Source organism: Lissotriton vulgaris, chromosome 9, assembly GCF_964263255.1.
Source record: "Lissotriton vulgaris chromosome 9, aLisVul1.2, whole genome shotgun sequence".
In the NCBI taxonomy this organism is placed as follows: domain Eukaryota; kingdom Metazoa; phylum Chordata; class Amphibia; order Caudata; family Salamandridae; genus Lissotriton; species Lissotriton vulgaris.
In genome coordinates, this window is record NC_141697.1 from 413,358,713 (window position 1) to 413,372,517 (window position 13,805).

Genomic DNA, 13,805 nt, shown 5'->3' on the forward strand with positions numbered 1-13,805 from the left:
CCTTGACATTAGCAAGAATGAGATCGGAAACCACATCAAAGGCGCCACAGAGACGCATACCCAATTCAACCACAGCCTCTGGTCCGTGTTCATCTTGAACACGTTTAAGGACCGTCGGCAGGACAGTCATAGACGGAGTACCGTAACACCTAGTGTAGACCGCCGCAAATGTCTTTCCCCAGGTCTCACAGTCACCGACTTCGGGGGTCAAGTCCTTTGGTAAGCTAATTGTCAGAATCCTGTGTTTCTCACCAGGAGATGTGTTAGGAAATACTGCTTTCAGTTGGTCAAACTTCTCGGCAATCCAAAAAGGAAAATCATCCTTTTCTTGGGGGCGCTTGCCCATCACAGCGTTGACCATAATGGGACTGAGCTTCATTCCGCCCTGTCCGGCAGGAAGCGCCGCACCACCCGGGGCCCCGCCCGGGAGATTGCGGGTAATGTATTGCACCAACGACTTAATCACGCTAATTGCGACCACATGTAGTCGTCTTAACTCAGCCACGTTACATGCTCTGTGCTGAGGATGAGGCGTAAATCCAGCCAAAACAGGCCAAGTTGCGCCTGGAATGGACAAAGGACCTAACTTCAGAGCTGATATTGAATGGGGTAGGCGTCCCCAGATGCGGACTTGTGGACGCACAACTACTGCACATACTCTGGACGTGCCCTCCTCTGCATGATTACTGGATTTCCGTGACAGCCACTCTGGCGGCAGCGACAGGAGGTAGCTTACTACACACATGGGAAGCTTGCCTATTGGGCCTATTTAAGGAGACGAAACAGACGAAGGTCCTGGCGAGGTTTTGGGACCTGGGGCTGATAACTGCGAAACGCCTCATTACCAAGCGATGGAAGAATAGTACATCCCCCCAGGCGATACACTGGCGCACCTCATTTGACAACTGGGCAAGGGCGGAAAGTGTGGCGCTGCACAGAGAGGAGACGGCGAGACTCCGCATGTATCCCATAGCGCAGGACTGGGATAATGCCCTGGTAGCTTACCACCAAGTGTGCCTTCAGAGGGGCATTATTTAGACCCCCATACCATATTGCGCACTGCACCGGCTGTTCCCCCCCTCACCCCCACACGCCCCATATCTAGCTAGCCGCGCTAAGCGGCCCCCACTACTAACACGGTACCGCACGTGCCTGCCCCCTGTCTGCCCCGTGGGCAGCACACGTACGCACACATTCATTGTTAGACACCACCATGTCTCTTGTTACTGTATTCTCTGGTTGTTATTTACAGTTTCTCGTTTTGAATAAAAGGTCTGAATGTATATTGCATTGCTACTGCGCTTGATTTGCTTTGATCTGTGACCATAACATAGCAAGTGTCCCGCACTGAACAACTCACTGGTATGATATGAGGAAACAGTTGATTTATACTGAGAACTCTCACTGTTGATTTATATTCCCTTTCTAGCATGACTGAAGCCAATGATTCTGTCAGGCTGTTCTAAATAATTTGCTTACCTCTTTGCTTCTTACAGACATGTTCATGTATGAGTATGTATACCTTGTGAAATGTAACGTATATCCTACATTACGGCTTGGTCATTTGTTCATATGTGTAATTATGCTGAGCAACTAAAACTGTAATAAACATATTCAAACAAAACAAATGAATGGGGTAGGCGCCATTAAACCAAACTTGATGCTGCCAAGTATCAATAGGAATCTCCTGTGCCCTATATGGTGCATATTATGCTGGCACAGCCGTGGGAGTGTACGTGTCGAACACACGAGTATCTGCGTTCATTGCTGGGAAGGTCACCCATGAGTAGAAAATGTCATACAGGTAAGCCACTTCTGCACTCACTACCATGATCACGGCCATACCATCCTCCGGGACATTATAATTCTGCAAATGATTGCGCACCGCAATGCGGCTATGTTGCGCAATGTCCACCGCAGCCATAGTGACACAGAAAGAAAAAGGTACAAAGGAAACTTTGTAGCACAACTGGGTAGTAACTCAATGAAACCGTTTTAAAAAGATTCAAGCTTGAAAGGACCTATACGAATACAGGTAGATTTGTCCGACACCACCGTTAACCGGAAACAACAGTGAAGGGGTTAAGGACTGAATGATGTACTACTCAAGTATCATGCAATAAGACCACCAACGATTGGGCGCCATGTCGCAGGGATTCCGTGCTCATACAGAACTGTGCATAGAGGCTTGGAACCTCAGTGAATTAGGGTGTGCCAAAACTCACCTTGGTACCCAAAAATCCCCTACCAAACTAGCTACAGTGTCTCATTGGTTATCACAAACTCCCAATGCTTAGACAAACCAAAAAATTGACTTAGTACACCTCAGGTAACGTGGAACACATGAACACTCTTTCGTTATACAATCATTTCAATCCAGAACAAGGAGTAAAAGAGAACACATGCATATTTGAAATGTTTATTCACTAGTGCAGTGTTCTCAAACGCAGTATCTTAGCTAATACAAGCAAACATATTATAAGAAACAAAGTAATCAGCATACTCACTAGTCCATAGAACACAAACGGTGAAAGCATGGTATTATGCTAAAATGAATAGGGTTTAACAAAACCTAATACTCAACCTCCCTAGCAAGTACATTATATTATATCTAAGAAGGTCTCTTTGGGTTTTAGCAGGGCGACCCCATACCTCAATATCCTAGTGGTAAGGGATCACATCATCAGCCACCAGCTCTCTGCATGCGAAGCACCATCAATGTGTTTGTATGCTCTTGTGCAAAGCAATATAAAATGCGCCTAAAGCCAGAACTTGGCTGCAGCTGCATGTATGTTATGTCTAGGGACGTGCAAAGATCAGACCTCAGAACAACCACTGTGTTGAGATATCCTTGAAGGTTTCTGCACTCACTGTACAGACACAGCTCGCCAAGCAAAGCTGATATCAGAGTAACAACCTATTATTCTTGCATGAATCAAAAACATTCTACTAGGCTCAAAGCTAAAGCAACAGATATGTGTCGTGTGCAAAAGTAGCAGAAAGGTAAAATGGCGTTTAAACTCCTAAAAAGCTCATGCTAACTTAACACAGCATACAGGCTATATATATCTATATGACAGCACATGAACAAAATGGAGCTGGGGGCACGTATTACTGTTGACATCTGATACGGAAACAGCATGGAGGGAATTGTCATCAAAAATTCCCTCATCTATATTCATAAGATCATCAATATCATTCTGTAACATAGCGGCATTTGTAATAGAGGCAGATATCTTCTTGGGTGTTAAAACAGTGATACAGTAGGAACAACAAAATGGGAGACATTGTATGAGAACACAACAGAATATTAAGACTGCGATGAGATAAACAATTTCCTTCAGAATTCAACCCCAACTACCAAAGAAAGACCCACTGAAATTTCCACTCTCCATGCCCTTGACATTAACAACGATATCCATAATATGTTGTGTTATGTTTAAAATTCTTTATACCCATAACACACTGATCGCCAATTACTGCCCAAACACCACCAGACTTGGCCAATATAATATCTACTGCATATCTAGTTTGTTCCGAATACACCTGCATGCTTTCTAAGTAGGTAGTAATATCTCCCAAAGCCACCACTGTGGTGTTGGAGAAAATCTGCAACTTACATCCAAAATATTCTCTGGCTCTCTCTTCCCTGACCATAGCCATACCACCCAAGGTAAATATGGAGGACAGGATGTATCCAAATGTGATACCATTGTTATAGCGAATCACTTCTATATCTGTGACTCCTTAACAAAATTATTTCGGTAGTATCCTCTTAACCCATCTCTCTTTTGGCTGGATGTCTTTACATGGAACACCTAAAGGCAGTACCATTTCACGAGCCACATCTTTAGTACCATTGTAGACGTTTGGATAAGTACAGTTGGAAGAAAATAAAACCCTGGGTGTGCATGCAGATAATGCCCCTCATAATTCACCGCAGTATTTCTGGAATTAATTCCAGATGTTCTTGAATCTGATTTATTCTCCAGTGAAAATTATCTTTTGTACAGTAGGGTTCCAGAACAATTAATCCCAAAGTGTCTGTAACGTTTGCTGTGGGGCAACAAGCAGAATAATAACCAGCCTATCTGAAAGACAGGGTAGGGTTAGATTCCTTACCTTAGAATATCCCCTGGCGCCAGACTGGATCCGGAAAGTTTTGCGTAGCAGTACCCCTGCGCGTCGGTAGTCATCGTCTGCGGCTCCGCGTCCGTCCTTGGCGTCGTGGAGCCGGAATGACGTCGTCAGAGTACTTAGATGCCTCCCTAGCGCGCAGACGTCAGTTCTTCTTTGTTCCGCGGCCAGCAAGCGCAGATCCGGGAAGAGCAGTACTCCAGTCAATTTTTGACTACTTTTTTGATCTATTTAGGATCACTTCTCGAGTCGATCCTCGACTTGCAGTGCCAGTAGGGATGACTGGGTTTAAGCCTTGTGAGGACTGTCACTGCTTGATGTCGGTGACAGACACCCATCGCCGGTGCCTTTACTGTCTTGGGGCCGACCACGATGACAAGTCGTGCCCGACTTCCGGGCCCTGACCTCCAAGGCTAGGCGGGAGCGGCCCCGTAAGCGCCTCGAGCTCCGGCAGTCAGACGCTCGAGGTCCCGGTCGAGGAGGAGATTGAGGGACCGGTTGCGTGGCCACAGTCATCGCCGCTCGAAGAGTCACCATCACTCGTCGGGCTCCAAGTCCCCAGGTAAGTTGTGGCACTCCAAAAAGAAGTCTAAGAAGCGTCATCGCTCTTCTGATTCCCCTTGACGCTCGCACGACGCGGCCGGGTGTTCCGGCGACATCGCCCACGCGGCTCCGCTGGAGCCGCAATCGCCACGTCCAGCGCAACACCCGCCGGTCCCTGGGCTGCACGCGACGCCGGAGGAGATTCGTGACTTCCTCGCGGCCACTAGGAGTCGCTTCCCTCGGTCGGGCTCTGTCGAGGCGCCTTCGGGCCCCGCTGGTCTGTCTGGGAGCCCTAGCGGGCCGGCGGCTCCGGCCTGGGCACCGTGGGGTGCTTTGGCACGAGCACGGTCGACGACTCCGGTCCCGACGCCGCAGAGCTCTGCAGGATCCAGGCCTGGATCCGTGGCGTTGCCAGTTGACCTTACGACCACTCAGCTGGCGCCGTCCTCAAGGGTGTCGCCAACAATGCCGTCCCCGGACGACGCCGTCTGAGACTCCAGCCCCGATCTGGGTCTAGCATCGGACTGGCACCGCCCGGCGCCGCCTCTGACGCCGATTGGTGAGATTGTCACCGACGACCCGGCTCCAACATTTTACCCTGATTTTCAGGGGATGGAGGACGAGGAGGACTGGGAGGGGTTTTAGGACCCTCTGGCACTGCAGTGCCAGTTGAGCCAGGACTGGGCAGACGAACTGGGGGAGGTCAGTGGTCTGGACACTTCGCCCGACACTGGATTTGTCTCCCCTCCTACCGTAGCTTCGGAGGAGGGGGCTACTTACAGCGTGGTGTTGACTAGGGCAGCCAAGGCCTTGGCTCTTGAGCTCCCTGTCGTGGCCGTGAGGACTAGCCTCCTCACTGAGGTTTTCAAACCGCAGGTAAGCTCCTCAGAGCCTCTCCTGCCGTTTAACAAAGCCCTCACAGACGTTCTGGTGGGCACTTGGTCCAAGCCCTCTACAGGCCTCCCTGTAGATCGGAACATGGCACGACGCCACCGCCCGGCTCCGGACGACCCCAGCTTCCTGTCCATTCTCCCCACCCCCGAAAGCCTGGTGATCCAGGCCTCTACATCCCAGACCGCATTCCTGACCGCCCCTCCGGATCGGGAATCCAAAAGGTATGATCAGTTTGGGAAGAAACTGTTCTCCTCACTGAGTTTGGGGCTGCGGTCTGTCAGCACTGCCTGCCTTTTGGGCCGTTACACCCACTCTCTGTGGGATACGGTTGGGGAAGTGCTGCCGCAGTGCCCGGTGGAGGTCCAGGCAAAGCTTACCCAAGCCCTAGCGGAAGGGCGGGATGCAGCAGGCTATTCGATTCGGTGTGGACTTGATACCAAAGGGTAGAGCGATTGAAACGACGGTGGCGGTTCGCCGCCATGCCTGGTTAAGGTCTGCCAACTTTTCAGGGGATGTCCAGACCACCCTTATGGACATGCCTTTTGATGGCCGTCGCCTCTTTGTGACCAATCAGACACCAGGGCTACGGCCAAGTCCTTGGGCCTCGGCCAACGACAGCAAACTTCTGCTTTTGCCCCTTTCATGGCCAATCAAAGGGTGCCCCCACACGTCCTGCTAGCCACAGGCCGCAGACCCTACCTCAACACGGACGTGGTTCCCGCCGTGGCGGTGCCGGGGACAACAGCAAGGTCAGTCCACATCCACTCCCGCATCATCTGCCTTAAAGCCCTCCTAGTCTGAGCTTTCAGGCCCACTCGACGCCAGTGGGTGGCAGGGTTCGCCATCACCTCCTCCACTGGTGCTCCATCACATCGGACAGGTGGGTGCTACAAATCGTCCGAAGGAGCTACTCCCTCCCCTTCGTGGCGACCCCTCCAAACATGCCACCGCAGTACCACCGCATGTCGGGGGATCACTTGCAACTTCTGCAGGAGGAAGTTATGGTACTTTTGGCCAAGGGGGCCATCAAGCGCGTTCCTGGGCCAGAAGTAGGATGTGGTTGCTACTCCCACGACTTTCTGGTACCCAAGAAGGGCAAAGGAGGCCTATGCCCTGTCGCCGCTCAATCTCGAGCGGCGACAGTTGAGGCCATTTGACTTGCTTTCTGAAGTCTGTGATGTGATTCTGGCAGCCAGGCGTCCCTCCACAAAATCTGTATACGCCTGCAGGTGGAACAAATTTGTGGCATGTGCACAGCAAAGGCTGTGGATCCACTCTCTGCCCCCCTTTCAGAGGTTCTTCTCTTTCTTTTTTCTCTTGCCCAGAAGGGCTCTGCTCTGGGCACTATCAAAGGCTACCTCTCTGCCATTTCTGCCTTCTTGAGGCTTCCTGATCAGCCTTCTCTTTTCAAGTCCCCTGTTGTAAATAGATTCTTGAAAGGCGTCACACACATGTTCCCTCCTGTTCCTTTCGTGATGCCTCAGTGGGACTTGAACCTTGTTCTAACGTATTTGATGTGCGCTCCTTTCTAGTCACTTCAAAATTGCCCTCTTCATCTTCTGACTCTTAAGACTGAATTCCTGGTTGCCATCACCTCTGCCAGGAGAGTGAGTGAGCTCCAGGCTCTATCTTCTAAGCCTCATTTCCTCTCTGTCCATCTGGACAAAGTTGTCTTGAGAACTCGTCCTTCTTTCCTGCCCAAGGTAGTTACAGCCTTTCAAATCGGGCAGTCCATCAACTTGCCCACCTTCTTTCCGCCTCCGCACCACTCAAAAGAGGAAGAGAGGCTCCACCGTCTGGACCCAAAACGTGTGCTCTCATTCTATCTAGACCGAACACGCCATTTCCGGGTGGACGACCAGCTCTTTGTTGGTTACGTGAGCGTTAAGAAGGGACGGGCGGTGCACAAGCGGACCATCTCTCGGTGGGTAGTCTTGTGCATCAAGGTTTGCTACTCCTTGGCGAAAAAGGAGCCTCCTGTTGGGCTGAGGGCCATTCCACTCGGTCCACGGCGGCTACTGCTGCCCTGGGTCGGGGAGTCCCCTTGCAGGACATCTGCCAGGCAGCTACGTGGGCCTCGCTGCACATGTTTGCTAAGCACCACTGCCTGGACAGCCAAGTCCCGAGAGATGGCTTTTTCGGCCGTTCTGTACTCCAGGACTTTCTGGTGTGATCTAGGTTCACAGACACCACCGGGGTTGGTATTGCTGGGGTATCTATTCTAAGAAAAGGAATCTAACACTAACCTGTTTCTTTCAGATGCACAACTTACTTACCTTCGGTAAAGATATATCTGTAAGGAACAGTAGTTAGTGTTAGATTCCTTACCGCCCCACCCATCCTCCACGTTCTGCGAACCGACATCTAGGGTTAAGGTATTTCCCTTTGAGGGCCCTAGTTTCATGGCACCAGTGTCGGTCTCTGGCATAGCTCTGCATTCCTGGCACGGAAAGCTATGTACAAGAACTGCTGTCAGCGCGAGAGGGCGGTGTCTAAGTACTCCGACGATGTCATTCCGGCGACCACGACGCAGACGACGGACGCGGAGCCGCAGACGACGCCTACCGACGCGCAGGGGTAATGCTACGCAAAACTTGCCGGATCCAGTCTGACGCCTGGGGATATTCTAAGGTAAGGAATCGAACACTAACTACTGGTTCTTACAGATATATCATTACTGAAGGTAAGTAACTTGTGCTTCAGGGTACTGTCAAATCTTTATAATGCCAACCCACAAGTGTTATATTCTGTTCTTCCATATAAAAATTATCACAATACGTGCGGTCATCACAGCCGGGGTAACTCTCACCTTGTGGCTTCCGGTAATAGACATGGCCCGTGGTAACAAAGTCAGAACATACCCTTTACTTCCACAAACTCTGGTGGCCAAGTGTATGTGTAATTAACAAGTGACAATGGGTATGCATGCCAAAGGCTAGTGACAGAGATTATAGGATTGTAGGCAGTCCCTGTCACAAAGAATCCCCTATGTGTTTCCACAAACATGTTATTCATTGTAGCCCTCCTTTCGCATCTCAGAGGAACGTGTGCTCATGTCAGTGTGGTTACACTATGTGTATCTTGCAGGAACCATATTACCCCCATACTATTACTACCACCATTACCAGAGCAATGGCACACGCAATCTTACGTTGTATAGACCAAATTGCACTGCATTGTCTAGGGCCGATTGGCTGATCCTCCTCATTAATTTGTCTACCAAAAGGACGCATAATAAACAAAAGAAGAAGCGCAAAATGATGAGAAATGCAAGTGTTCCCAGTGTCTGTTAGAGCCTCACTGGTACAGGCTCCTATCGTCCATCATCTGTTGGGGCTCTTGAGCACCGGGGGTGGAGCTTGCTCCGTCCTAAGCTCTTTCCAAATCTATCCCACGTCGATAAAGGTGGTATGGTATACTTTCCAAAGATGTTCAAACAGCAAGAGTGAATCAGATACAACTCTTTCACGTATTCCACTTTCTCGTTGGTACTGCTACTCGGTACTTTCCTACCTTGTGCAGGCCATCCCTAATCTTTCTTTTCCTTGGACTCAGTATGCCTTAGCGGAGGATGTAGGTCTTACCTCGCAGTTCCAGGCACTGTATGATCACTGATCAGAGGCTCCTGGATAGCTCGTATTTCTGTTAGGAAAGCCTAATTTAAAACATCTAAACAGATACTCTCTGGCAACCAGGTATAGAAAGGGCGCTCAACACAGTATAGGGGTAATAGTAACTCTACCAACAAATTTCAAAGGGGTGCTTCAAAGGGAGAAAAGGGGTGGTTACCAGACAACCACGAGAGTCCACACCAGGGTATGGACCACATAAAGTCAAAATATAGGATCCTCCCTGAGCACCTAAATTACAAATTCAAAGTCAAAATAGTATCATCAATATAAGCAATTCAAAATCATTAATAAGCACAGACAAATCAAGCAATTCAGTTGATGAAAATGATCCACAAAGAAACATAAGTTTGCGAAATATCCATAAATCCTTGATCATATATTATCATAGTCCATTTCTCATGTCCATAAGTGTATAGGTCAGTAGTCCAGATTCAGGATAAATTCTACTTAAGTCAAATATACACTCAGACGCAGCCAATATTCCAAGATAGATCTTCTTTATTCTCATAAGAGGAAAATTCTACAACCAAATGCAGCCAATACGTGTTTCGTCAAGCACGAGTACGTGCAAAATGACTTCCTCAGGGCTGCAACCCAAAATATTTAAAAAAATTGTGCACAATTAACACTATTTACATATAATCCACAAGCATCTCCATTGAAAATAAGTATAATCATGGAAATTATTAAGGAGATGTAAAGAAAAGAACACCAGAAACAATGTGATATATAGTACAAGAAAAGAGATGGACCAGAAAGTAAAGAACACCACCGAGGTATTAAAGTCACCATTGTGCACATCCTCTCCCCAGAGTAAAAGGGTTTTTCAATATAGGCTATATTCACCTGTAATTATGGTCACAATCTCAAGAATTCAATATTCTATCTAATAACTGACTGACTGTCATGCCTGCCAACCCTTCCTTGAAGCCGCAGACTGAGTGGACCACGCGAGACCAATCCTAGATGGTCGCGAGGTTCTGCGCATGCGCGAGGAGATCAGGCCGGATACTAAAGCTTGATCTCCCCGCTGCTCTGAGCTTCGCACTCTAGTTTCCACGCCGCTCCGTGCGGCGCGTCACTTCCGCCTTGCCCGCCTCACTCCTTGGTTATTGGGAATTCTTCTGGCCATACGTGCCAACTGTTTTCGCTCTTCTACAGATACCATTGCTGTTTACTTAGTCAGCTCCAGAGGTCAACCACATTGTTACGCCCATTGTTGTGGGGGTAAGACTATCCAGCACTACTTTTATAGTGTACTAAACTGTGGCACATTCCCTAGTTACGAACTCTATTGTTTGACAGGCATTACGTGGTACCTAGGCACTGTGGGCATTTAGGAGGACAGCGTTATTCCTCATTTCCCAGTAGTCTCCCATTTCTTATCAGGTAACCAGTAATGCAATACAGATTATTATGAGTGTTGTTTAATGTTTTTGGATGTAATAATTAACCATTCCTTTACCAGCTCCAGCTGCATCCAGAGAGAGCCATCCAAGAAGTCCTGTGTCTTTCCCCTATTTACCTTGTTTTGTTCCCTCCTTTCCCTCCCGATCACCATTGAGTTCTAGTGTTTGATAGCCGCAATTGGTGTAGGGGGGACGGGTTGGGCTAGACTTCGGATCCTGACACTGCTGCAGAAATTCCGTACAGAGTCTCTGTGAAAAGTAGAAACATTCAAAAATTAAAGTACAAAGGCAAATTTGACATATGTACCTCCAATATCTTCTAATGGGGTCTGGCAGCTGGATATGGCATTAATATAGTATAAACCAAGGCAACAATCATAATTATAGCCATACGTAGTTTAAACAGCATGGGACCCCCAGCATTGGATCAAACATCTAAACGAAATTCAAAATAAAGATCTGGCCGATTTTAATTATAATAATGCCCTTAACCACTCACCACTATTCAGGTCAATAGATACTATCCAATCAGTGAACTCCTATTCTTCTGACTACACGCGAGTATAATGACTTCAGAATATATCTACAATAGAAAAGTTCAACACATGACTGAAGTCCTAATAGAAACTATCCCACAGATCATGAGCATGATGAACATAATGTCTCACCTTCAATGTATTATCAGCACAATAACACAGTATACCTTTTCAATATCAAATCAGGCGAAAAAGAGTCGCCCTCACATACTCCTATCAATAGAAAAAGATACACAAATGAACCACTGTGAGTATTATAGACACCCACATTACGCTAATGTAGGACTAGTGTACAGTTAAATATACATCACCTCAGTATTCTCAATCACTAAGTATCCACAATTTCGTAATCTCAAAAGTTAAATTAAAGTCATGCCGAAAGTTTCCAGTTATATATCCTATTCCCAACCTTACTATCAAAAGTTAGGTAAAACATAAAGTATACATCACCTCTTAAATGACAAACGCCACATTTCACGGGTACATGATCTAAAAAGTCAAAATAAAGCCTTCAGTACATAAATATATGAATCCTTCCATCATAATCTCCCGTTTCCGTAACTACATTCACCTCCAGCAGTAACTCGTTCCGTATCTATCCGCCACTCGCGTGCAGCGTGGTCACCATTTTGACCGTCCTTTAAATACTGTTAAACAGCGTGCGCCATCTTAAAGTGGTTCATAATCTGTGATCTAACCGTTTCTGATATAATAAATGAATATTCTAATAACCCAATACAAAAGTTACAGATATCCTGATACAGATACAGATAATGATATCCTGTAGTAGAGAAATTCCAAGCATATATATGTGTGAAGCCCGTGATCAAATCCTTAGACACTCGATGTCCCCTTTCTATGTCCTATACCATACGTGAAATACACAGCAATTAATAGCTAATTCAATGCGCTTGCATCATTAGAGCCAATAGTATTAAACGATAATACGTTAAAATATGTGTGGAAAGGAAAAATTATTTTATTACAAATATCCTGAAGAAAAGAATTATAAATCAACTTGAGGCCTGCAGTGGGTCTCGAACTCCTAACCTACTGCTTTGTAAACCGATGTTCACACTTAGTGCTAAAGTTCAATTTACCTGTATGTCTTCTCACTGTAACCAAATCCTAATCGCGGTACGGCGACTCCACATTGCCATAGTCCAAAAGTGACCCTTTTCGAAGGTATTAGACGAGAAAATGTTTTATCAAATAAAAGCCTAAGGAAAGGTTATCTCAAAACATTTTTTGTAATTCATTAGTTAAACAGAAGGGAAAGATAGAGGTAAAAGAAAGATAAACATATATAAGTAAGCAAGTAATATCTCAAAAATAAGATGTCCATTGTTAGACATAATCAAAAGTACTGATTACAATAATCCAAATCTTCAAACTGAAGTATTGCATATACGGTGTGTCTGCAGATACAGGAAATAGGCGAGTCATATATTTAAATATTTAAACATGGGGTTAGGTAACCTAAATACAGTGGTCGATACAGTTCCTCAATGCATACATGGTTACCTAAAGGATTAATGACCCAAAAAATACTGTAGTTCTGAATCCAAATTCAAACACAATTCCACAGCCCTCAGTTTCATAATCCACATACATTCCCTACGTCTTAATTGTAGGGTCCTGTTACCACCCCTCTTGTCAATTTTCACACAATCAATACCATGATATCTAAATCTATGAGTCTGTGATTCTCCTTGGGTTTGTATCAGTTGAGTAGCAATTGGATATCTAGTATCACCATTTTTAAGTGCACGAAAATGCTCAGCCATTCTATCTCTCAATCTTCGAATAGTACTCCCCACATCAATTTTGGAGCAGGAACATATAATTACATATACAACAAAAGTCGTGTCACAGTTGATGAATGTTTTAATCTTAAAATCCCCCATCTTATTGTAGTTAAATTCATTTATTTTCCTGACTGCCCATCTACAAGAGCTGCAGTTAACACAACAAAAAAATCCATGCGGTTGTCGACTCAACCAATTGGTTTTAACTGGCCCTTTTGGATAACTAGGGCTAATGAAATTCGATAATGTAGTACTTTCCTGTAAGTAATACTCGGTTTATCATTTAACATGGGAGAGATATCTACATCACTCTTTAGTAGGTGCCAATATTTGCTAAGTACCCCAAACAATCTTTGGTTGCCTTCACCATAATTAGTGACCAATCTCACAATTCTATTGGTTTCATCTATGAGGTGAGAACTCGACTTCGGTTTAATGGTATTGTCTCTCCGTAATTTACTTGCCCATATTTTGGCATCATTAATGACCCTTTCAGAGTACCCCCGGGCTTTAAATCTCATTGACATATCCAACAAATTCTCCTCAAAATCCTGTTGTTCAGAACAGTTTCTACGTGCTCTTAGCATTTTCCCATAGGGGATAGAGTTAATTTGGCTCAATGGGTGACAACTTTTAGCATATAATAATGCATTACAACTAGTTATCCTGTGATACATCCTACTGCAGAGTTTACCTTCTTTAATAAATAGTTCAACATCCAGAAAGACAAGACGTTCCAAACTAAACTCGGTAGTAAATTTCATGTTCACTTGGTTAGTATTTAAGTAATCAAAGAACTCCTGTAATTCCACAGTAGTACCTCTCCAAATAAGGAGGCAATCATCG